At 41.3% G+C, this 26,922-nt stretch overlaps 2 protein-coding genes across 3 annotated transcripts in view; one reads left to right on the forward strand and one right to left on the reverse strand.

The window, feature by feature from the left end:
* The window catches only part of MED12L (mediator complex subunit 12L), a 326,027-nt gene that overhangs the window by 125,195 nt on the left and 173,910 nt on the right, over positions 1 to 26,922 (forward strand). The window lies entirely within an intron of this gene.
* P2RY14 (purinergic receptor P2Y14) overlaps positions 1 to 26,922 on the reverse strand; it is a 59,102-nt gene that overhangs the window by 6,474 nt on the left and 25,706 nt on the right. Inside the window, exons 1-2 of one of the 2 annotated variants that reach the window (XM_032629366.1) lie at positions 17,572 to 17,783; positions 746 to 850 (exon numbers count right to left, since the gene is read on the reverse strand). The gene's annotated coding sequence lies outside the window, so the exon portion shown is untranslated. Of the gene's footprint in view, positions 1 to 745; positions 851 to 17,571; positions 17,784 to 26,922 lie in introns of those variants that run through there. The other variant, XM_032629367.1, reaches the window with a different exon arrangement.

Here is a 26,922-nt window from a genome sequence, read left to right on the forward strand (position 1 = left end):
TGTGTGTGTGTGTATATATATATATATATATATATATATATATATATACACACAGCTGAATCACTTTGCGATATAGCAGTAATTAACACAACATTGTAAATCAGCTATACTTCAATTAGAAAAAAATATTATAAGGCTTCAGCTTCTCTTAGGTGGAAATCTTCCTTGTTCCACAAATCCAGGTAAAGGAGAATGAAATGACTTGAAACGTTTTAGTCTATATAAACCGTCACTTTGGATCTTTGGTCACGTAATGGTGGGGTGGATCTATGAGACCAAAAGACAGCCGTTAATGTGTAATAAGAGCCTATGAATTGCTTTCTCTCATCTTGTTTTTGCACAGCTAGAATATCAATGGCAAAGTTTCATTTTAATCCAGATAGTGAGCGCTGTTGTTCCTAGTGAAATGTTAGGTCTCAGGATTGGGCTGCATTCGTATTTTCAGGTTGTAGAGTATTGCATATAACCTCAGGGCTCTCTCTTTGGGCAGAACTTAGTTGATACAGGACCAGACAAGGCGATGCTCGCTCCGGAAATACAATCATCTTAGTAAAAACATGCTGAGTTCATTACTCATCCTCTGTGTAATTACACACAGTGACCCACTTTTCTCTTAAAATGGACCACCTTCCACTGTTCTGTGTGCTGTAATTCTACTTTCTCTGAAGAAGGGAAGTTATTCCTTCGTAATATTTTGATGAAATTAACAAAGCTCTTGATAACGGGAAAGGATTTGTTCACTTACGTTTAAAAACTTTTGTCTGATATGAGGTTTCCTTTCAGTGAAGTAATTTAGCCTAGTGGGCGCTTGTCTTCTTGAAGTGGCCAAGGTGCTTCTTCGCTAATGATCCTGTATTGTAGGAGAAAAACGAAGATTTAATTAAGTTAAATAAACGCCAGAATGTTTTTATTGAAGAAGTATGTGTCGTAGCAGCGCACTTGCTTTTTAAATACAGCTTGTATAATTGTGCAATGTTTCAACGTGCGTTTTTGTTGTTGCTTTACTGAACTTCGTTTTGGTTGTCACTATGGACGATTACTGATGTGATGTAAACCCTGTAAACCCTTTACTTGAGAGGATTGCATATGAAGTGTTTTTAGTTATTGGTTTCTTTCTCCCACCCCCCACACACTTTATGGGTTTGGTTGCTCAAATCAGCTCATTTAAATTACTGAAGTTAACAATTGACCATTTTAGCTAGGAAATCATAGGCAGGCTTTTTTTGTTTCCTGGTGTTTTTTTTTTTTTTAACCTTTGTACCATTGACATTCTGGGTTAGATAATTATTTGTCATGAGGACTGTCCTCTGCATTGTAGGATGTTTAGCAGCATTCTTGGCTTCTGTTAGGGGCCAATAGTATCATCTCCCTAAGCTGTGAACAAAATGTCCTCTGGGAGGCCCGATTGCCCCTGGTTGATAACCACTGGTCTACTTATGCATGGACTTTGCCAAGATAGCATCTGAAAGCTATATTGTATGATAGGAAGAGGATAGGTTTGGCAGAATGGTGGTTGGGTTTGGTTCTGCCTCCGTCTAGGTTGTCACCTTTCTAAATTCTTTAAGGCAACCCTTCTCAGACTTTAATGCGCATACATATTTTCCCAGGGCTCCTGCTAAAATGAAGACTCAAGATTCCATAGGTCTGGAGCTGGGTATAATGTTGATGCTGCTAACCCAACGAGTACTCCTTGAAGAGCAAGTTTTTTTGTTTTTTGTTTTTTTTTTAAAAGACTGTACGTAGGGGGACTTTAATAAATATTTGGTGAGGAGGGTAAAAAAACAACCTTATTTTTCTTTGCTGTAGTTGGGACTTGAGGTAGGAAAAAATTACATTAAAAGGAGCCTGAAATCTAAGATTTTTCTTAGAGTTTACTCATTATAAATTTCATCATAATAATCTCATCCTTCTAGTCTGTAAATATAAATAGATATTTTATGGAGAACCAGTGGTAAAAAAAAGCATATTTACCTAGAATAGCCCTAAAAGGTCATGAAGTTCTCTTTAGAAACAAAACAAAGAGATGTAGTTCTCTGTGGTGGAATATTATATTTGATCCAGGTCAGTACTGAGCATGTTCTGGTCAAGAATGATATCTTCTAACTTCAGGGAACTGCTTACTCCCGGAGAAGGAAGGAGGGGCAAGGGATGCCATAGGGTGGTTGGACTTTAGTTGTATTTGCGGTATTTCACCTCTTAAATTCTGAAACAATGATGCCTAAATATTACTATCAATTAACACGGGGCGATTAAGTGTATTGGTGTTAACCAACATTAGTTTCTGTACTTTTGTGTACTTGAAATAGTTCATAATTAGAAAACAAAAATGTATATGGAGGGACTTTCCTGGTGGCGCAGTGGTTAAAGAATCCACCTGCCAATGCAGGGGACACGGGTTCGAGCCCTGGGCTGGGAAGATCCCACATGCTGCGGAGCAACTAAGCCCACGCGCCACAACTACTGAGCCTGTGCTCTAGAGCCCGTGAGCCGTAACTACTGAAGCCCGCGTACCTAGAGCCCGTGCTCGGCAACAGGGGAAGCCACCGCAATGAGAAGCCTGTGCACCGCAACGAAGAGTAGTCCCTGGCTCGCCGCAGCTAGAGAAAGCCGGTGCGCAGCAATGAAGACCCAACACAGCCAAAAATAATTAAATCAATTTATAAAAAAAAAATTCAATAAAGAAAATGTATTTGGAAAATGAATTGCTTTCAAATCACTCTTTAATCAGTACCCACCTATGATGAGCATTTTCCTTCCTGTTCTTTGTTCAGTTCTTATCTGACGACAGTCTGACAATTCCTTCTCTGTCCTTACAGTCCAAACATCAAAAACTTTGATCCGAAGTGCCCCAAGATCTTTTCATATGAGATAAATATTTGTTTCTAGATGATTCTTCTAACAATAGAAAGTAGTATAGATGTGTGTAATCGTTGTGTACATTTCTGAACTTACTAAAGCCATTTTCTTATTATTGCTGCTTTTATCTCCCTTGCTGTAACGTGTGACTTTGTTTTTTTTCCTCTTTGTGGTGCCAATATGTGATATCCTAGATGGTTTCCAGAACAGTCATAAGGGTTGAATAGAAGGAGAATTTATATATGGGCTACTTATTCAGTCTTGTAGTCATATTTTATAACATTTTATGTTATTCAATACTTTATAACATACTTTATATTTTAAAAATATTTTATACTATTGAATAGTATTAATTAATTCTTAAGTCTGTCATCAGGCTTCTGGCCTTTCTTATCCTATGGTCGGTTGAATATTTTAGAATTTCTTGCATCCTCACTCTAGGTCCTGCCTCTTTTTCCCCGACATTGTGACTCCTTAGGAGTGGGTCAACAGAGTCCTCTGCTTCTAGGTCATAGACCTGTTCAAGGAGAAGTCACTTTAAGCATGCCAGTTTATTTCATAGAAGGGGGTCGGAGGGGAGGGAGGGAGTGTTGGGCAGAGAGAGCTATCGGGCACATGCACCAAGACACATGAGAGGACAGCACAGCAGGGGGGACACGGATTGCCCAAGCTCTTGAGTAACATGATAGAGCCTTGCCAATCAGTTACTGTTATCACCATTTTGCAAATGAGGAAACTGATGCTGAGAATGGTTAAGTAACTCATCAAAGGCGAATTGGGCACCTAATATGTGGCCAGACAGTATTCAAATCTATGTCTATTCATCTCCAAGCCAGGTCTCCTCTACTCCTGAGGGAGCTCGGGGCAAGCGTGTTTTGTTTGTGTTCATGAGTATGTGCATGTATTGCAGGCCCTTCAGCATTTTTCTAGAGTATTGTTTTTAGGAATCACTTGTCCAGTATTGTTTTTGAGGGAAGGTGGACATGTGCGTGTGAGTTTGTGAGTATGTCCTTTTTGATCTAGGTGTTAAAGGTCTGCAAGGTGTGGATGCCTTCAGTTTCTCCAGTTAGTCTCTGGGTACCACTGCATACAGAAACTCCGTAACGGATGGTGAGTTAGTATGATGGTAAGCTGATAATGATGCCCAAACCTAGTTTTTTACTTTTAATTCCAACCACTTCCCTTAAAATACTTTTCGCAGAACTCTTAGCAAAGTGCAAGACTGGCACCTCCTCGAACCCGGGTCAGTCTTCACATCTTGTGGTGATGCAAGCAGATCACGGGAGCTGGGGGAGAGGGCGAGGTGTGGCACAGATGCCAAACTTCTGGGGCCATGGAAATGGCTACCCATCCTAGCCTCCGTACCAGGAGCTGCATCTGGATTGTCAGGATAGGTGTTGAGGGATTTTCCACCTACAATCTTTGGTATAGCCCAGGGTTTCTCACCCTTGGCACTACTGACATGTTTTTGAGTTCCAGTTCTTTGTGGGTGGTGGTCTGGTGCATCGTAAGATGTTTAGCTGCATCCCTGGCCCTATCCACTAGGTGCCAGCAGCACCCGTGACTTAAGACAAGGAAAAATGTCTCCAGACATTTTTTTAAATGTTCCCAAGTTGAGAACTACTGTAATAGCCCCTTAATGGTAGTTGTATTTGGTATCATTTTGATATAGGAATAGAATTTTGTCAGCTCTCTCATTGGTGCTAAACCTGAACTGTATGTTGAGTAACTCAGCAGCGATTAAGTAATTCACATGCTTAGGTCTTGGAATGGGAAGTGGGCTTTCTTTACAGCTCTGTTGGAATAATGGGCAGACAGTGCAGTATAATGGTTAAAAGCATGCGTGTTGGATGTAGTGGACCTTGGTTAGAAATATGGCTCAACTTCTTAGTAGCTGTGATATTGGAATAGTTACAGAGTGCCTCCATGTTTCTGTCTTTACATCTCTAAAGTGAGAGGGTAGTAGTTGCTACCTCATAGGGTTTCTATTCCTGTAAGAATCAAATACCTGGTGCCTGGCAGTGTATGACTCAGAGGAAACGTTGGGGGTTCAGGGAGTGACTCAGCTGACAGTAGACGAATCGGAGGTCCCTGGGACTCTCAGCCGGCCAGGACTTCCCCTGGGTCAGGCTCCCACGGTGTGCCCTACTTCCTCACGTTTATTTGAGGTCGATGTTCTTCTGCACTGAAACGCAGGGCTGCGGTGTGCTCCAAACCTCCTCGGGAGTCTGGCCCAGCAGTGCTTGCCTCGGGGAAGCTGGGGGAAGGCCATTCTTCTTATGGTCCCTGGGTTCTCGTCACAGGAAGCGGCACTCAGCAGCAGGGAGTATGAGTGAAGTCCAGAGCGTTTCATGCACTTACTTGGCAGTCCACACAGGCCTGCATTTTTGATGTGAGTGATGTAAAGCTGTGAAACTCCTGTCTTCAGAGTTTGGGGAACTGATTCCTTTCTCTATCTGGACTTAGATTGAGCTGTTAGGATTCCTGACTTAATTTTTTCCAGCCTGTTCTTCTGCAGCATTGTTTTGGAATATGTGGTTCTATTCCCTGGGGTGAGGCAAGGGAATGAACCTCTGACCTCTTTTTGCTTTACTGAGATGGTGTTTACGTTTCTCAATCAGGCGTGCAGTACTCAGTTCCTCAGATCTAGGGGCTTAGGGCCTTAACGCATATCCCTTTGCCAGGGGGCTGGGGAACAGATTTTCATTTGTGAGGAACCAACAACTTTACTTAGCTAAATATCAGCCAGGTATATGTTTGTTCAAGATTGAGGCTTGCATATCCCAAAGGAAAAGAATATAAATATCCAGAACTTTAGATGGGAGTGGAAACACTACAGAGAAGTGATTCTCATACACTTTAAAGCCTAAAATTCATGTACTTCCTACCTGTTGGAGGAATCAGTAACCTTTGATGCAATAAAATACATTGTTTCACTAACTTATGAATTGGGAAATGCTTTAAATGAATTTGTATTTTATTAAACACAGCATATGACAATGAAGCAACTACATTCATTTCAAAATGAGTAGGACTTAAACGTGAAAGATGCATTTTTATGCAGCTTATAGATGGTGCTCAGAGTACACATGGAAAGAAAGACCTTTGCTTTTTATGAGTCCGAGGCCCATCCCAATGGGATCCATTGTTGAATGTAAGTGTCCTCTTTAGATCAATACATTTGTGATTGTTTCACTTTTCATATGGATTTCAATATGAGTCAGTCATATATGTTTTGAGAATGCTATCTTACATCTTGTCGTGCCCTATGGGAGCTATTAGGTGCCTTTTCATTATTGCCTCAGAGGTAATGTCTGAACGTACGGAATCTGATAAGAAGAAGTGCTCCTTTCTATCTGTACCATGAATTGAATTTCATGCTCATGACCTGCTTGGACCAGGACCAGCTTTATTTTACTCCATGGTGGGTTTTTTTTTTTTTCTTTCTTTTTTTAATTGCAGCCTACACTGACTTCCTTTCTAATTTTTCTTTATACATTGTTGCCTTCCTCTTTTGTATTTTCAGGCTCTCTCTCAGTCTAGAGGCTACTTTCCTTCAAGGTATAAACCTCCACAAGTTCTCAATAAAATTTGTAGGTCTTGAAGTCCTGATACCCTAATAGCTATAAACTTGCTCAAGCCATTTCCAACTTTAAATAACAAAAGTAAAAAATCCTCTGTAGGTGGAAAAGTAGCAATCTCCATTATCAGTGAGATTATCTTGTTTCTAAGTATCGCTACCCACTAACAGGGACCAAGGCTCCTTGGGGAAATGACTGATTTCAAATCAGGCACAGGGAAAGGTGAGTTGATACCTTGCAGGCAAAAAGCAAGGAAGTGCTCAGACCAATGAGGAAGTGTTAAGGGGGGGGAAATGAAAAAAAAAAAAGGACATGGGAGCTGACTTGGTGGCACTTCTAGATTCCACAGTTTGGATATCAATAAGAAGGACAGTAATAGATGAAAGTACTTTTAAAAACAAACCAAATTCAAGAGTTGATAGTGATATTAAAAATACAGATGAAAAAGGGAGGATGAAGACAGGGACAAGCTCTTCTTTGTAGAAGAATGTCAGCTAGAAAAGGTAGAAGGAATGATAGAATTAGAAAGTCAACAGTTCTCAACCTCAGTGTCATAATTGATTCAGGCAACAGTCTTCAGTGTTTGTGAAAAGTCTCTTGGCGAAAGGTTGTAGGAGAATAGGATGTTCCAATCTAAAAGCATCACCCACAGATCACTTAGAATAACAAAGAAAAAAATGGTACCTTTTCATCTGGCGGTCACTGAATGATTGAACTTACCAAAAACGGGATAATTCGATATTTTGCCTCTCAATATGACTCAGTTAGATGTACACAACCTACCTTGCCAAAAAGCTAATCATGGATAAACAATTGGACAAATTCAGAACATGGATCATTCTATAAAACAACAGCCCAGACTCTGTAAATAAATCAATGTCATGAAAAGCAAACAGACATGATGGGGTGGGCGGGAGCAGTTCTAGATCAAAAGAGGCCAAAGAGAAATAATGTGCTGTATGAACTGTGATTGGTGGCTGGGGGCGGTGGAGGGTAGCACTAGAGAAATTACTTTAGGGCACTTGTGTGAATCTGAATACAGACTGTATATTAGATGGTGTTATTGAATTGTCTTAAGTTTTCTAGGTATGGTAATGGCGTGGTTAACTAGGAGAATATTCTTAATCTTCAGAGATGCATATTGAAGTATTTCGGAGGGAAGGGTCATGATTTTGTGCAACTTATATTCAAAATGGTTTAGTAAAAGAAATGTAGTAGAAAATTTAGTAAAAGAAATGTGTGTATACATGTACTTTTCTGCTGGTATATGTAACTATATACGTATACACGTGTATATATATGCATACGTATATGTATGTATCGTATGTTGTGTGTATTAGTTTTGAGGGAAGGGTCCCTAGCTCAGTGCCTGACACGTAGCAAATGCATAACAGTCCCTCAGACCTCTCTGCTACCCTCCTTACCTTTGCTTCTCATTCACCTCTGGGAGTTTCTCTGCCTGTCCTTAAATTGGTGTTTCTTACTCTGTTCCTGGCCATCTTCTCTTCTCATTCTCCCCATTCTTCTAAGCCAAAATAATCTTTGTTAAGAACATTGCTTAAAACTGTCATCTATAAGACACACTTTTCCTTTCATCTATCGCTTATGCCTTTGGCACCTGTTATCAGGATAGCGTTCTTGGTGTTGGGAAACCTGCCCTTTTAGGGCCCAGAGTCTGGTGGTTCTGGCCTCTGAGCAGCTTCCTCTCCCATCCGCACTGGGCACCTCCGTTTCCTGCGCTTCTGCATCTCCCACAGCCCCGGACGCTGCGGAGCCTGGCTGCTGCACCTCCAGCGCTCCTGCTGTTGCCTTGTCATCTCTTTCCCTCTCATCACACTGTACAGCAGTAACTGCCATCCGTGGGGAACTTTGCCTGGTACCAGACACAGGCAGTGGTAATTGCTCTTAAAAATACCTTTGCTTTGGGCTTCCCTGGTGGTGCAGTGGTTGAGAGTCTGCCTGCCGATGCAGGGGACGCGCAGGGGACGCGGGTTCGTGCCCCGGTCCGGGAGGATCCCACATGTGGAGTGGCTGGGCCGCTGAGCCTGCGCGTCTGGAGCCTGTGCTCCGCGATGGGAGAGGCCACAACAGTGAGAGGCCCGCATAACGCAAAAAAAAAAAAAAAAAAAAAAAAAAAACCTTTGCTTTTTAATGGACTGCTTGATACTTTGAAAAGAATTTATGCAAAGAAACTAAAGCACAACAAAAAGACCACAGCGCTGACTTGAGAGCCGGAGCCTCACCAGTACTCCAGCTTCTCCCTCCTCCCTCCTCCCTGGGCTGTGCCTTCCTCCACTGAGAGGGGATCCTGACCTGAATTTTGTGTTTCTTATTTCCTGCCTTTAAACATAAATGATTTTAAATCTACAGGAACATAGATTCCATTATAAAAATTGTTCATGGTTCATGGTGTGTGTAGTGTTCCAGGACTTTTTTTTTTTTATACCCAACTCAGCATTATGTTTCTAAAGGAATTGGAAAGTTCAGAAAAGGAATTGGAAATAGTTGGGAAAGATGAAGGTTCACTCACCCTATAGCTGAGCATTTTAATTCCTAAGTATATGCCCTAGAAGTCTCTCTTCCAGAAGCATACCAAGTATGTATGAGAATATCCACCTACAAGGATGCTCATAGAAACACTGTAATGGCAAAAACGTAGAAATAGCTCAACTGATTATTAACAGGAAAAAGGGTTAAAAAAATTTAGTGAACTTTTGTGCGGCACTGAAAATGAACGAACTACAGCTGTGCACTTTTAAATCCTCCAGTAGACCTCCTAAGACAGAAGTAATCTCATATTATAGTTAAGGAAACTGAAATCTAGACAGCTTGAGTAACTTGTCCAAGGTGTAAGAACTAGTGTATTGTAGAACTGAGATGTGGGTCCAGGTCAGTGTCATTCTAAAGCCTTAACTACGAGGGAATATTGTTTCCTGTTGACAAGTCGTATTTTTATTAGCTTGTCTGTTCTACTGCATGGAGAGAGAGCTTTGTATTTTCATCTAGCTCAGCAAATAGTTCATAGTAGAAGTTGCATGAATTTCTGATGGATGACCTAAAACATTGTTATTTTACCTAGGAAGAAAGCTGTGTGAGGGAGCTTAGTGGCGTGAACAAGTTCTGAGATGGTAACCAGAGCACCTACAATTGAAACCCAACTCTTTTCAAGCCCCCAGTGTCTGTAGCATCTTACCTGTATGCTCTTACCTTGGTTACATGCCTCCCCTCTAGTAGGTGGCTAGGAGAGGCCTGGCAGATATAATGTCAGCATAACTTGGATTATTACTATCCCACAGGGGCCACAGTTGCTCTCCTGGTGGACAACAGAGGCCTCTCATCAGCTGTGTGGCTTTTTTTTACCTATAATATGAATCTGCCCAGCCCGCAGCAGCAGAAGTGCCAGCAAGCTTGCTTCTGTCTCTCGAATGTCCCTGACATGGTCAGCCTGTGGGGAAGTGCAGGTATGTTTGTGTGTATGGGGTAGGGGTGTAGAGAAGGCGAAGTAGCGGATATTTGCTCCCTTTGGCAAGTAAGCCAGTACGTGTCACGAGACATCATTGTGCTGCTTAGTGTTTTGGCCCAGGGAAACAAAAATTGAAAAGAAAAGCAAAACTTAACTGCCTAGCTACCCCCTTGAGCTTTTCCTTGCCTGCCATCCAGCGCTGGACAAAGCTCTGAGCAGGTACATTCTTTTGCTCTGTCCCAGATAAATCGTGAAAGGCTTCTGTTCCTTTGTAAACTGGCGGGGGCTCTTGGCAAGGGTCTACAGACATGACCACAACCAGGTTTTGTCAAGCAGTGCGTAGGAGTAGTAGGAATACCCAGGTGAATTTGCTTTCACACTGTCACCACGGTGATGTTGACACCCACTTCTAGAAAGGTGAACCTCACTGGGGCAGAGGTGCTCGGAGCCCTGGCCTCTGTCTGTGGCGTTGTCTGTCTCTAGCATCTTACTGTGGCTGCCTCATATTGGTCTCTGTTCAAGCGTCACCTTCTCAGGGAGGCCTTCCCAGTTTACGACACCTGACACAGCCAGGAGCGTAGGCAGCGCTCTACACCCTCTCACCATGTTTTGTTTTCTTCAGAGTGGTCTTCGTTATTTAAAGTAGTGTTTATTTTTCAATTTATTTCCTCCATCATCCCTCCACCCCCCCCCATTCCTACTACACTGTGAAGGTAACCTTCATGGGAACAGAACTTATTTCTCTTGTTCACTGTTAAATTAGTGCCTGGCATATAGTAGATGTTCAATAGATATTTACTGAATTTATGAATGAATCTATCTGTACAACTTTGGTCAAATGAAGGACTTGATTTACTTAACTGTCAAATGATGAGTCTGTTCAGGACCTCAGAGTTTTACAGTTTCTATGTGCGTAATAGGTTAAAATGTATAGATATCTTTTAAATTCGTTGGTGCATAAAGTTGGATTCACCATAGTCTTATATAACCATATGGCGTATTCTTAGCACGCAAGGTTCATGCAAGGTTGACTCTAAAATTTTTATTTTGTTATTCTTTTTTTTTTTTGCGGTACGCGGGCCTCTCACTGCTGTGGGCCCTCCCGCTGCGGAGCACAGGCTCCAGACGCGCAGGCTCAGCAGCCATGGCTCATGGGCACAGCCACTCCGCGGCATGCAATATCCTCCCGGACCGGGGCACGAACCCGTGTCCCCAGCATCGGCAGGCGGACTCCCAACCACTGCGCCACCAGGGAGGCCCCTATTTTGTTATTCTTCATTATGTTAATAATTTCCCTCAAACTCAATAACCAAAACAAAAGCCAAGACTTTGACAATTATGTGCTGCATGTAACTGAATTCTCTTTCTTCCCACATGCCGTCTCTCTGGCCACCATGCACCCTGAACCCCATTTTTTTATTCTCTTGTGGTTTTAAGTTGTTTTGTTACATCTGTATGTATTCCTAAAAGTGTGTTGTATGTATATGTGTGTATGAAATTGTGATTTTAAAAGAAACATATGTAATCATTGAGTGATTTCGATCGTTTAGGTTTAGATACCACGTGTTGTCCGTGCTGATGAGCATTGTTGCCGTAGTTCATGTGTTTTGGCGACTGTAAACATTCCATCGTCTGACCATGCCATGGTTCATTCATTCAGTTTCCTATGTTTGGGATGTTTCCAGGTTTTTGCCCTTCTGAACCATGCCAAGGTACATATCCTTGACGTCTCTTGATGAACATGTGAAAGAGTGTCTTGTGTGTATAAACAGAGGATTTAAATTGCTGGATCATAGGTATATGAACGTTAAACTATAGGAAATAATGCCAAACTATTTTCCAGAGTGGTTGCAAATCCTCTGTGGATACACATCTTCTTCAATGTTTCCTATTCTCAGATATAAAATTTTTTGCTTATGAAATGTTACTACATTGTGGTCCTGATTTACATTTCCACGATCACAGTGATACGGGCATCTCTTCATATGCTAATTGGTTATTTCCATGAAGTGTCTAGTCATATCTATTGCTCATTGTTCTTTTGGGTTGTTTGTACTATTATTGATTTGTAGAAGTCCTTCAAATATTGTTGATACCTGCTTTGTTGGGTATATGTATGGTGAATAGCATCTCCCAGATTGTAACTTGTCCGTTTTCCTTTAAAAGTATATTTTGATAAACAAAAGTTATTAATTTTAGTATATTCAAATTATCCATTTTTTCCCCCCCCAAATTAGTGCTTTTTTGTATCAAAAGAAAATTTTCCTATGTCAAAGTCTCAACTGAGGTGGCTTCTGGTTATATTGGAGACACTGAAGAAAGGACCCTGTAACAGGGTTTGGCTTTAAATATAACAGAACTATAAAATAGCTAAATGCAAATCTTGCTCAACAGACCTGCATCCTGCCCGTGCTAGAAACAGCATTCAGGTAGTGGCTCCAACTTTGCCTTTCTTTTTTATTTTTTAACATCTTTATTGGAGTATAATTCCCTTACATTATTGTGTTGGTTTCTGCTGTATAACAAAGTGAATCAGCTATACATATACATATATCCCCATATCCCCTCCCTCTTGCGTCTCCCTCCCTCCCACCCTCCCTATCCCACCCCTCTAGGTGGTCACAAAGCACCAAGCTGATCTCCCTGTGCTATGCAGCTGCTTCCCACTAGCTATCCATTTAAATTTGGTAGTGTATATATGTCCATGCCACTCTCTCACTTCGACCCAGCCTACCCTTCCCCCTTCCTGTGTCCTCAAGTCCGTTCTCTACATCTGCGTCTTTATTCCTGTCCTGCCCCTAGGTTCTTCAGGACCACTTTTAAGATAACGGTTCTTACATATGGTCTGTGGGACCATGGAGTCCTTGACACTCTTTCAGGGGGGCCATGAGGTCAGCCCATTTTCAGAAGAATACTGACATGTTGTTTGCCTTTTTCACTCACTGTGCTGACATCTGTAGTATTGGTGCAAAAGCCACAGTGTGTAAAACAAACCTGCTGGTACCTCAGCACAAATGAAGGCCATGTACCCAACTGTCTGTCCTGTAGTCATTGCCTACCTTACATCCATTAAATCTTAGTAAACAAACAAAAAAACAACAACACAAAAAATAAAAAACGAAGTTAACTTTACAGTGACTGTGTTGAAGTAATACATATTGTCCATTTGATTAAAATGTGTGTCTTTGTAGGAATGGTTCACAAAGCACTTCTGTATATGATGGTTGTCTAGAGGAAAAACACTTGAGTAAGTTGCGAGTTGAATTAGATGCTTTCTTCATGGAATGCACATAAACTATAGCAGTTCATACTTGAGTATTTGGCAGACATTTTCTCAAAATTGAATGAACTGAGCCTTCAAGTCAAGGAAGACAAATAGCATTACTTTCCAGTACTTAGAATGAAATCAGTGCCACTATCAATACTATTTTTGATGCTACATAATGGAAAGTATCTATATGTCAAAAGTCTGGATGAATATACCTCTCCAAATGACCAAGGATTATATGATATAAAATCTAGCAGGGGTAAAAGATTTCTTCCAAGACCAAGTTACACTAAAGGATTTTAATGTAACAGAAATATTCATTGATATGAATTTAGTTTCTACTTTGCAAACAGCCTTTAAGAAACTGCCACTTTTTGAGTTTTGGTGTGGTACCAAAGAAGAAAATCCAGAAGGCTATTAAAATACTTCTTCCTTGTCCTGTTATATATCTGTGTGAAACTAGATTTTCTTCTGTTTACTTTAACTAAAAGTACATTTTAAAACTGATCCAATGCAGAAGTGGATATGAGAATTTAACTGTCTTAGGCCAGATGTTAAAGAGATAAGCAAAAATGTAGGATAGGGGCTTCCCTGGTGGCGCAGTGGTTGAGAGTCCACCTGCCGATGCAGGGGACACGGGTTCGTGCCCCGGTCAGGGAAGATCCCACATGCCGTGGAGCGGCTGGGCCCGTGAGCCATGGCTGCTGAGCCTGCGCGTCCGGAGCCTGTGCTCCGCAACGGGAGAGGCCACAACAGTGAGAGGCCCGCGTACCGCAAAAGGAAAAAAAAAAAGTAGGATAATGCCACTTTTCTAACTAAAACTTTTGGAGGGAAATATAATTATTTTTCATAGAAATGTATTATTCATGTCAACATTTGATGCTATTTTAAAGCGAATTAAATATTTTATGAATTTCAGAATTTAAATTTCTAATATAGTAAAGATTGCTAGGTATAACAGCATAAAAGCTCTTTGGGCTTCTCGGTAGTGTCCAAGGGATCATGAGACCAGAAGTTTGACAATTCTTGGCTAAAATATATTTTGCTCTATTTTCTAATAAGGTTTTTTGGGGGTTAGTTTGCTTATTTTAATATGTCAGCTCTTAATCCGTCCAATATGTGGCCTGTCTGTAAATACCAAAAAAAAAAAAAGACACCAGACCTTTATGAAGAGTGATTAAATGAAAAAATGTGTATAACTTCCATCTCTCATTGTAATTCCTACACATCAGATATCTTTCTTTTTTTTTTTAGGTTTTTGGTAAGGTTGTCTATTTGGTTATCCATCCATTCACCAAACATGAATTAAGCAAATAATACCTCTCATGTCTTCCTCCCACCCCTTTCTGTATGGGACCACGACCTGTGGGGCTCATGGGCCCTGACCCAGATCTCCACGCTTCCTAGCTGTCAGGCCTACTGTTCTGGCCTGGAGGGACCGGCCTCTTTGTTTACAGTGGTCACTGATGGTTAGTTAGTTGGCGCTCAGTAGACATGTTGACAGGTACTCACTACTTGGGTACTGACATGGTGCCCAGTTTTCTGTTGGAATGACAGGAGGTAAATTGGGAGAAGTATTCATTTCCCCTTATTTTATGAGTTCTTTGGCTCCATGAGTGTCAGAATCAACTCAAGAAATTTCCTATGGGATTTTACTCTTGCCAGTACTACCTCTAACTTAATAAGTTACTGGCAAGGAAGAGTGAGGAATTCCATTTTTACTGAGTAACTCTTAAGGTGCCGGGTATTAGCATGTCTCAGTTAATGTCTTAGTAGCTCTTTGGGGTGACAGATGGAACAGAGGTAGATCAAAGAGGCAAAGGAGCTAAAAAACAAAACAAAAGGTAGCTCAAGCTCACAGTAGATTCAAATTCAGCTGTTTGTCTGCAAAGTGCCTGCTTTTTTTTTTTTTTTTTTTTTTTTTTTTTTTTTATGCGTTACGCGGGCCTCTCACTGTTGTGGCCTCTCCCGTTGCGGAGCACAGGCTCCGGACGCGCAGGCTCAGCGGCCATGGCTCACGGGCCCAGCCGCTCCGCGGCATATGGGATCCTCCCAGACCGGGGCACGAACCCGTGTCCCCTGCATCGGCAGGCGGACTCTCAACCACTGCGCCACCAGGGAAGCCCCCGTGCCTGCTTTTTTGACCAGGTAAAATTGCCTCTCTAAAAACTTGAGTCCCAGTATTATTGACTGTTTCATACAATGTGATTCCTAGCATTATTGTGTGAGTACCTAGTTAAGGGGCAGAGCAGTCTTGCATCTTCAGCTTTTATTTGTGTATAAATCATAATTTTTATTGGACACATTTATCTCCTTAGGTCAGAGACAAGATGGGGTAGGTGAAAGGGCATTGGATTTGAGGCCAGATGACCTTTTCCTTTAAATTCAATCCTTGGTCTTTATTAGCTGTATTATCCTATTTGCATCACTGAACCTCTCTGGACCCCAGTTTCCTAGTCAGTAAAACAGAGGAAATGATAGAAGTTCTTTCCCAGTGTAATTTGGCTGCTGGAAGCACCCAGTTTTGATAACAGAATCTGTGCAAAGCCTTTAAAAGCAGAGGAGTACCTATGGGGATAATTAGATGTACTAGGTCTCACTAGCATATAAAAATTATGTAAATTATTGATGTTTCCCTCGCCCTTCGACTTCTGGGGCTACCTTTTAAGACTGTTTTCTTTTTTATTAGGATGAGTCATAAAATTGCTGATATTTGACTATTTTTTATCTGCAGAAAATGTCCATTTCATACGGTTAGGCTAATGCTGATACATTTAAAATAGTTTTTAGTAAAATTACACATGAACAGTCAAAATAAAATCTATATAGTTGTACCAGAGGGCATAGGGCAAAAAGTAAAGAAGGCTCAGATCTTGGTTATGTTTTACAAACCAAAGTTTTACTCTGGATTTTTCTTTCTCACGCTATCTGATAGCACGTGTGAATCCCTAGTAGCCAGTGAAACGTTTTGTGTTGAAGAAGCACTGAAGGCCATGAAGCATCTTCCCCAGAATGGGTGGGTCTGATACCGAGAGTTGGCCCGAATGGAGGAAAGAGGAGTTAGTTGCAAATGCCAGTCTCTTCATTTTAATTATGTTAAGTGTGAGATCTACCTATATGTCTAAATGTCTACACTGTGTATAAATAGATAGGTTTTCTCCTGTGAATGCTTTCTTTAAGCGGGGAGAACTGGCAGGGAGGTGGTAGGTATAAAAATGAATGAGAGAAGACGTAGCTGTTTCTCCATTTAGAGAGTAATTTATTAAGAAGGACGTCACAACTTATAACAAATACTAAATTTAGTGATTTTTAAAATTTTCGTTGGCAGAGGGGGGGAGCTGTTTGTCGTTGGTCAATTATGCGCTAAACCTCCGCCTTTCAGTTGCTTTCAGTTGTAAATTCTTACAATTTCTCCAGTAAATGGGGCTCTTTAAAGAAAGATATTTTCTTTTTGGCTGGGAAATAAACTGGAATGGATTCTAAGCACAAGTTAAGTTTTAAAATTATCTATTAGTTTAGCACAAATTAGGTTTTAAAGTTTTCTATTAGTTCAGGTTCTTTGGAATTTACTACTCAAATTTCTAGAAAAACAAGCAATAGAAGTTCCACAGGTTACGTCCCTTGTCCCTGCCATCCACAAATTAAACGAAAAATGCTACCAATGATTGATATTTAAGTGTTACATGAAATCTCAGAGGAAGAAATCAGAAGTTAAGAATCAAGGACATGAAAATCAAAACTTACAAGACACTAATAAAAGCTAGAACAGCACCTATAAGGCTTATTTAATTCCTGTTTTTTCCTTTGAAAATCAATTGTGACTCACCGTTAAATCCACACCGGTAGCCCAGGCATTTACCGTTTCAGAGAAGATGTAAAATGCTTCCTCTCATGAAGTATTTCACTTTGGTTTCAGTTTTTAGTGAGGTTGTGTCTTTTTGTGCTGTTAAACCAAACCTTCTGTTTTTCCCTCCAGCATTTTAGTTCTTTATTGGACTCCCTCAGCTCTGAGGATTACATCATAACCCAGCTGTATTTATGCCCTTTACCATATCCCAAACTGATTTTAACTCACTATCCACATACACACAACACTGTCTTATATTCTACAAGCAGTAAGATTACAAATTGTTTAAAATAGGAATTTCCGAAAGCCTATGCATGAACTCATGAAAGAAAATTGTGCTTCATGAAATTAAAAAGAGCATTTACAGAGAAAAGTTAATTGGACTTAGTTTAGTCTTTGAACCTGGAAAAGTCAAATCTCACCTGCAAATCTGTCACTCTGTTCATTCAAAAAAAGAATTTAGGACATTACGAGCACAACAAGCCATTTTACAATGGAATCACGAATATTTAAATCTTTAAATAAACCCTGCATTGGATGGGCTTTTCTTACTTACCAATTTATCCAGTCTCTTATGGTCTCTGAAGGCAAGACTGGATCAGCCACTGAGCGCAACATCTGATGTTGAGGGAAATCTACTTTGCTTTCTGCCTGGACTGCTGGTGTTGACCAGTGGGAAATGCTGCATTAGCTCTCAAACCAAAACATTTAAAGTGCTCTATGAAATGTTGACATCTCGCCAAAGGCTTGAATATCAAGTACCACAGATGTCCAGTCCTCTTTGGAGCCCAGCTGTACTCTGTGCTTCTGTGAATTGAATCTGATTTGTGCTTAGGGTGACAAATGATCCAGGCTTGACCAAATAGTAGCTGGTATGAAACTGGGTACCAAGAGAGAGGAGAGAGCGACCCAGTAAGCGAGAGCTCCAGCCAGCAGGAGGCTGGATCTTTCCCACGCCTGGCCATGACCTCTGCCTGTGACGCTGTTGTAAGAATAACTTCTGTATTTATTGGGAAGTATTTTCAAGTTGTAGTTCACACGGCTTCACCAACTCCTTGAAAACCGTTGGAAAACCAGAAAAAAATAGTTGAGAGTCAACCAGACCAGAACATTTCTCACTTTCAGGGGAAGGAGTGGGGGGAGGCTGTGTAAGTAACATGTTCACCGGAGCGTCTTGACCAGCAGGGGGCAAGATCATTATCAAATGAGATGAGAGATTGAAAGGACCCCAAAGCTCTCTCATTTGGACTTGGGTGATTTTCCTCTCTAGCCTCACCCTGTTCTGGGTGTGGGGGGAGGACAGACACGTGATGCCTGCTGGTGCCCGGCCTACTCCAGGTGTTATCCTCACATATTCCCAACCTGGATTTCGTGCTGTTGGGTCTCCTAATCTTTCTTCAGGTTTCCCTCTCCTCTTAAATTTGGTTTTGTTTGACCCTCATTTCTGGATTGTTTGCTTATTTAACAAATTGTTGCTGGGATCCTTTACTTTTCTTACATAGTTCTCTGGATTAATGCAGTCACAATGCATCTCTTGGAGGAAGAGCCCAAGTCTCCCATACTCTGTCTACTTTATTTATTTATTTATTTTGGGGGGCATGTTTGGATAATTTTTTTTTCATTGGAGTATAATTGCTTTACAATGGTGTGTTAGTTTCTGCTTTATAACAAAGTGAATCAGTTATACGTATACATATGTTCCCATATCTCTTCCCTCCTGTGTCTCCCTCCCTCCCACCCTCCCTATCCCACCCCTACAGGCGGTCACAAAGCACCAAGCTGATCTCCCTGTGCTATGTGGCTGCTTCCCACTAGCGATCCATTTTACATTTGGTAGTGTATATATGTCCATGCCACTCTCTCACCTTGTCCCAGCTTACCCTTCCCCTTCCCCCTATCCTCAAGTCCATTCTCTAGCAGGTCTGCGTCTTCATTCCCATCTTGCCCTTTGGTTCTTCTGACAATTTTTTTTCTATTTTTAGATTCCATATATATGTGTTAGCATAAGGTACTTGTTTTTCTCTTTCCAACTTCACTCTGTATGACAGATTCTGGGTCCAGCCACCTCACTACAAATGACTCAATTTCGTTTCCTTTTATGGCTGAGTAATATTCCATTGTATATGTGTGCCACATCTGCTTTAGCCATTCATCTGTAATGGACACTTAGGTTGCTTCCATGTCCTGGCTCTTGTAAATAGAGCTGCAGTGAACCTCATGGTACATGACTCTTTTTGAATTATAGTTTCCTCAGGGTATATGCCCAGTAGTGGGGATGCTGGGTCGTATGGTAGTTCTATTTTTAGTTTTTTAAGGAACCTCCATACTGTTCTCCAGAGTGGCTGTATCAACTTACATTCCCACCATCAGTTCAAGAGGGTTCCCTTTTCTCCACACCCTCTCCAGCATTTATTGTTTGTAGATTTTTTGATGATGGCCATTCTGACCTGTGTGAGATGATATCTCTTTGTAGTTTTGATTTGCATTTCTCTAATGATTAATGACGTTGAGCATTCGTTCATGTGTTTGTTGGCAATCTGCATATCTTCTTTGGAGAAATGTCTGTTTAGGTCTTCTGCCCATTTTTGGATTGGGTTGTTTGTTTTTTTGATATTGAGCTGCATGAGCTGCTTGTAAACTTTGGAGATTAATCCTTTGTCAGTTGCTTCATTTGCAAATATTTTCTCCCATTCTGAGGGTTGTCTTTTCGTATTGTTTATGGTTTCCTTTGCTATGCAAAAGCTTTTAAGTTTCATTAGGTCCCATTTGTTTATTTTTGTTTTTATTTCCATTTCTGTAGGAGGTGGGTCAAAAAGGATCTTGCTGTGATTTATGTCATAGAGTGTTCTGCCTATGTTTTCCTCTAACAGTTTGATAGTGTCTGGCCTTACATTTAGGTCTTTAATCCATTTTGAGTTTGTTTTTGTGTATGGTGTTAGGGAGTGTTCTAATTTCATTCTTTTACATGCAGCTGTACAGTTTTCCCAGCACCACTTATTGAAGAGGCTTGTCTTTTCTCCACTGTATATTCTTGCCTCCTTTATCAAAGATAAGGTGACCATATGTGCGTGGGTTTATCTCTGGGCCTTCTATCCTGTTCCACTGATCTATATTTCTGGTTTTGTGCCAGTACCATACTGTCTTGATTACTGTAGATTTGTAGTGTAGTCTGAAGTCTGGGAGCCTGATTCCTCCAGGTCCGTTTTTCGTTCTCAAGATTGCTTTGGCTATTCGGGGTCTTTTGTGTTTCCATACAAATTGTGAAATTTTTTGTTCTAGTTCTGTGAAAAATGCCAGTGGTAGTTTGATTGCATTGAATCTGTAGATTGCTTTGGGTAGTAGAGTCATTTTCACAGTGTTGGATCCTTCCAATCCAAGAACATGGTATATCTCTCCATCTGTTTGTGTCATCTCTAATTTCTTTCATCAGTGTCTTATAATTTTCTGCATACAGGTCTTTTGTCTCCTTAGGTAGGTTTATTCCTAAGTGTTTTATTCTTTTTCTTGTAGTGGTAAATGGGAGTGTTTCCTTAATTTCTCTTTCAGATTTTTCATCATTAGTGTATAGGAATGCAGGAGATTTCTGTGCATTAATTTTGTATCCTGCTACTTTACCAAATTCATTGATTAGCTCTAGTAGTTTTCTGGTAGCATCTTTAGGATTCTCTATGTATAGTATCATGTCATCTGCAAACAGTGACAGCTTTACTTCTTCTTTTCCGATTTGGGTTCCTTTTATTTCTTTTTCTTCTCTGATTGCTGTGGCTAAAACTTCCAAAACTATGTTGAATAATAGTGGTGAGAGTGGGCAACCTTGTCTTGTTCCTGATCTTAGTGGAAATGGTTTCAATTTCTCACCTTTGAGAACAATGTTGGCTGTGGGTTTTTCATATATGGCCTTTACTATGTTGAGGTAAATTCCCTGTATGCCTACTTTCTGGAGGGTTCTTATCAAAAATGGGTGTTGAATTCTGTTGAAAGCTTTCTCTGCATCTTTTGAGATGACCATATGGTTTTTCTCCTTCAGTGTGTTAATACGGTGTATCACATTGATTGATTTGCATATATTGAAGAATCCTTGCATTCGTGGAACAAACCCCACTTGATCACGGTGTATGATCCGCTTAATGTGCTGTTGGATTCTGTCTGCTAGTATTTTGTTGAGGATTTTTGCATCTATGTTCATCAGTGATATTGGCCTGTAGTTTTCTTTCTTTGTGACATCCTTGTCTTGTTTTGGTGTCAAGGTGATGGTGGCCTCGTAGAATGAATTTGGGAGTGTTCCTCTCTCTCCTATATTTTGGAAGAGTTTGAGAAGGATAGGTATTAGCTCTTCTCTAAATGTTTGATAGAATTCGCCTGTGAAGCCATCTGGTCCTGGGCTTTTGTTTGTTGGAAGATTTTTAATCACAGTTTCAATTTCAGTGCTTGTGTTTGGTCTGTTCATGTTTTCTATTTCTTCCTGATTCAGTCTTGGCAGGTTGTGCCTTTCTAAGAATTTGTCCATTTCTTCCAGGTTGTCCATTTTATTGGCATAGAGTTGCTTGTAGTAATCTCTCATGATCTTTTGTATTTCTGCAGTGTCAGTTGTTACTTCTTTTCCGTTTCTAATTCTATTGATTTGAGTCTTCTCCCTTTTTTTTCTTGATAAGTCTGGCTAATGTTTTATCAATTTTGTTTATCTTCTCAAAGAACCAGCTTTTAGTTTTATGGATCTTTGCCATCGTTTCCTTCATTTCTTTTTCATTTATTTCTGATCTGCTTTTTATGATTTCTTTCCTTCTGCTAACTTTGGGGTTATTTTGTTCTTCTTTCTCTAATTGCTTTAGGTGCAAGGTTAGGTTGTTTATTCGAGATTTTTCCTGTTTCTTAAGGTGGGCTTGTATTGCTATAAACTTCCCTCTTGGAACTGTTTTTGCTGCATCCCATAGGTTTTGGGTCATCGTGTCTCCATTGTCATTTGTTTCTAGGTATTTTTAAATTTCCTCTTTGATTTCTTCAGTGATCACTTTGTTATTAAGTAGTGTATTGTTTAGCCTCCACGTGTTTGTATTTTTTACAGATCTTTTCCTGTAATTGATATCTAGTCTCATGGTGTTGTGTTCGGAAAAGATACTTGATACAATTTCAATTTTCTTAAATTTACCAAGGCTTGATTTGTGACCCAAGATATGATCTGTCCTGGAGAATGTTCCATGAGTACTTGAGAAGAAAGTGTATTCTGTTGTTTTGGATTAAGTCCATCTTGTTTAATGTATCATTTAAAGCTTGTGTTTCCTTATTTAATTTCATTTTGGATGATCTGTCCATTGGTGAAAGTGGGGTGTTAAAGTCCCCTAGTATGACTGTGTTACTGTCAATTTCCCCTTTTATTGCTGTTGGTATTTGCCTTATGTATTGAGGTGCTCCTATGTTGGGTGCATAAATATTTACAATTGTTATATCTTCTTCTTGGATCGATCCCTTGATCATTATGTAGTGTCCTTCTTTGTGTCTTGTAATAGTCTTTGTTTTAAAGTCTATTTTTTCTGATATGTGAATTGCTACTCCAGCTTTCTTTTGCTTTCCATTAGCATGGAGTATCTTTTTCCATCCCCTCACCTTTAGTCTGTATGTGTCCCTATGTCTGAAGTGAGTCTCTTGTAGACAGCATATGTACGGGTGTTGTTTTTGTATCCATTCAGCCAGTCTTTGTCTTTTGGTTGGAGCATTTCATCCATTTACATTAAAGGTAGTTATCAATATGTATGTTCCTGTTACCATTTTCTTAATTGTTTGTTATTTGTAGATATTTTCCTTCTCTTGTGTTTCCTGCCTAGAGAAGTTCCTTTAGCATTTGTTGTAAAGCTGGTTTGGTGGTGCTGAATTCTCTTAGCTTCTGCTTGTCTGTAAAGGTTTTAATTTCTCCATTAAATCTGAATGAGATCCTTGCTGGGTAGAGTAATCTTGGTTGTAGGTTTTTCCCCTTAATCACTTTAAATATGTCCTGCCACTCCCTTCTGGCTTGCAGAGTTTCTGCTGAAAAATCAGCTGTTAACCTTATAGGGATTCCCTTGTGTGTTATTTGTTGTTTTTCCCTTGCTGCTTTTAATATTTTTTTTTTGTATTTAATTTTTGATAGTTTGATTAATATGTGTCTTGGCTTGTTTCTCTTTGGATTTATCCTGTATGGGACTCTCTGTGCTTCTTCGACTTGATTAACCGTTTCCTTTCCCATGTTAGGGAAATTTTCAACTATAACCTCTTCAAATATTTTCTCAGTCCCTTTCTTTTTCTCTTCTTCTTCTGGGACCCCTATAATTCAAATGTTGGTTAGTTAATGTTGTCCCAGAGGTCTCTGAGACTGTCCTCAATTCTTTTATTCTTTTTTTTTTATTCTGCTCTACAGTAGTTATTTCCACTATTTTATCTTCCAGGTCACTTATACATTCTTCTGCCTCAGTTATTTTGCTATTGATCCCTTCTGGAGAATTTTTAATTTCATTTTTTGTGTTGTTCATCACTGTTTGCTCTTTAGTTCTTCTAGGTCCTTGTTAAACATTCCTTGTATTTTCTCCATTCTGTTTTCAAGATTTTGGATCATCTTTACTCTCATTATTCTGAATTCTTTTTCCGGTAGACTGCCTATTTCCTCTTCATTTGTTAGGTCGGTGGGTTTTTACCTTGCTCCTTCATCTGCTGTGTGTTTTTCTCTCTTCTCATTTTGCTTATCTTACTGTATTTGGGGTCCCCTTTTCACAGGCTGCAGGTTCGTAGTGCCCGTTGATTTTGGTGTCTGTCCCCAGTGTCTAAGGGTGGTTCAGTGGGTTGTGTAGGCTTCCTGGTGGAGGGCAGTAGTGCCTGTGTTCTGGTAGATGAGGCTGGATTTTGTCTTTCTGGTGGGCAGGTCCACGTCTGTTTGTGTGTTTTGGGGTGTCTGTGGCCTTATTATGATTTTAGGCAGCCTCTCTGCTAATGGGTGGGGTTGTGTTCCTGTCTTGCTAGTTTTTTGGCATAAGGTGTCCAGCACTGTAGCTTGCAGGTCGTTGAGTGGAGCTGGGTGCTGGTGTTGAGATGGAGGTCTCTGGCAGATTTTTGCTGTTTGATATTATGTAGAGGTGGGAGGTCTCTTGTGGACCAATGTCCTGAACTTGGATCTCCCACCTTAGTGGCACAGCCCTGACACCTGGCTGGAGCGCCAAGAGCCTGTCATCCACATGGCTCAGAATAAAAGGGAGAAAAAGTAGAGAGAAAGAATTAGTAGAAGTAGGAAGGAAGGAAGGAAGGAAGAAGATAAACTAAAATAAAGTTATTAAAAGAAGAAATAAGTATTAAAAAAATTTTATAAGTAATTTTAAAAAAGAAAGAAGAGAGCAAGCAAACCAAAACCAAATCCACCAGTGATAACGAGCACTAAAAACTATACTTAAAAAAAGCAAAAGAAAACAAAACAAAAACGGACAGACAGAACCCTAGGACAAATGGTAAAAGCAAAGCTATACAGACCGAATCACTCAGAGAAGCATAGACATACACACTCAGAAAAAGGGGAAAAAAAAATATATATAGCTGCTCCCAAAGTCCACCTCCTCAATTTGGGATGATTCGTTGTCTATTCAGGTATTCCACAGATGCAGGGTACATCAAGTTGATTGTGGAGCTTTAATCCGCTGCCTCTGAGGCTGCTGGGAGAGATTTCCCTTTCTCTTCCTTGTTCTCACAGCTCCCAGGGGCTCAGCTTTGGATTTGGCCCCGCCTCTGCGTGTAGGTGTCCTGAGGGCGTCTGTTCTTCGCTCAGACAGGACGGGGTTAAAGGAGCCGCTGATTCGGGGGCTCTGGCTCACTCAGGCTTGCGGGGAGTGCGGGGCAAGGAGTGCGGGGCGGGCCTGCGGCGGCAGAGGCCGGCGTGACGTTGCAGCAGCCTGAGGTGCGCTCTATGTTCTCCCGGGGAAGTTGTCCCTGGATCCCGGGACCCTGGCAGTGGCGGGCTGCACAGGCTCCCCGGAAGGGAGGTGTGGATAGTGACCTGTGCTCGCACACAGGCTTCTTGGTGGCGGCAGCAGCAGCCTTAGCGTCTCACGCCCGTCTCCCGTCTCTGGGGTCTGCGCTTTTACCAGCGGTTCGCGCCCGTCTCTGGAGCTCCTTTAAGCAGCGCTCTTAATCCCCTCTCGTTGCGCACCAGGAAACAAAGAGGCAAGAAAAAGTCTCTTGTCTCTTCGGCAGCTCCAGACTTTTACCCGGACTCCCTCCCGGCTAGCTGCGGCGCAGTAGCCCCCTTCAGGCTGTGTTCACGCCGCTAACCCCAGTCCTCTCCCGTCGCTCCGACCGAAGCCCGAGCCTCAGCTCTCAGCCCCGCCCGCCCCGGCGGGTGAGCAGACAAGCCTCTCGGGCTGGTGAGTGCCGGTCGGCACCAATCCTCTGTGCGGGAATGTCTCCGCTTTGCCCTCCGCACCCGTGTTGCTGTGCTCTCCTCTGCGGATCCGAAGCTTCCCCCCTCCGCCACCCGCAGTGTCCGCCCGCGAAGGGGTTTCCCAGTGTGTGGGAACGTTTACTCCTTCACAGCTCCCTCCCACTGGTGCAGGTCCCGTCCCTATTCTTTTGTCTCTGTTTTTTCTTTTTTTCTTTTGCCCTACCCAGGAACGTGGGGAGTTTCTTGCCTTTTGGGAAGTCTGAGGTCTTCTGCCAGCGTTCAGTAGGTGTTCTGTAGGAGTTGTTCCACGTGTAGATATATTTCTTATGTATTTCTGGGGAGGAAGGTGATCTCCACGTTTTACTCTTGTGCCATCTTGAAGCTCCTAACTCTGTCTAGTTTAGACTCATCCAGTTGTGGACTGATGTCATCCACTTTACTCTTTTTACCAGTTTCTCTCCCTTTGTCCCAAGATAGCATGCTTATTATCAGTCATGCTTCTTATCAGTATCAAAATGAAACAAAACCCCTCAAAACTCCGATTGACCTTAAGTCCCTTTTATTTGGTGCTACCTCCAGGGGTCACCCAAGCTATAAACCATTAAATTCTGCTCTACTGTCTCATAACTATCCAATCACGAAAACCTGATGGTTCTTTTTAAACACCTAAATATGTCTTGTCTATGATTCCCACCAAACTCAAGGTCATGTGTTGTCTGTATTCACTGCCTCCAGTCTATTCCCCACCCACAATGTCTGCCCTCCAGTCACCCATGAGTGGAGTCCCTCTAAAATCTAAGCCTGTCCGTGACCTTTTCGTGGGTCCTTACCACTTACAAGTTTATGCTATTTAATCAAGTCAGGCTTGACAGCCCTCCTCCGCTGCCACTGCTTGCCTTGAACTTTATGTCATAGCAGCCCTGACCTCTTTGAACTTCCTGCAACTAATGATGGTCCTTGGGCCTTTCCTTCTGCCTGGAATAACTTTCTGGAATAATTCTCTTCTCCTTTCACCTGTTTCATCCTGAATTTGAATTGTGTTTCTAAAGTTTCAGCCATTCTTGTACAGTTTTCCCCGCTACCTGAAAGTAGAGCATTCCTGTGGAGTCTTTCGTAAGCCGGAATATCATAAAGTGAAGAAGCCATTACCTTAGGACCCGTCTTGCTAATGGATGCACATAAGTTGAAGTAAAGCACAGATGCTCACAGACACAGTTCAAAGCTGTTGTGGCTTCATGCTGAGCAGCTGAGAATAGTTCTGGAGGAGGAGCTGGGGGTTCGGCTCTCACTACTTGGGGCTGCATGCTGCCTTTATAATGACTGCCTGCAAAACAAACGCTGAACGCTTTTCGCTTTCGCCTTTCTTCATAAAAGCAAAAAGCCTCTTTGGATTTCTTTCGGTTATTGAAAACAGGTACTAAGTAGATCTTTCATAACAGTGAAGTGGTGTAAAGTGAACTTTTGAAAAGCAGGGGTGATACTTGTGTCTTAATTTTTATTATATCCATATACCATCTG

Source organism: Phocoena sinus, chromosome 4, assembly GCF_008692025.1.
Source record: "Phocoena sinus isolate mPhoSin1 chromosome 4, mPhoSin1.pri, whole genome shotgun sequence".
Taxonomy (NCBI): Eukaryota; Metazoa; Chordata; class Mammalia; order Artiodactyla; family Phocoenidae; genus Phocoena; species Phocoena sinus.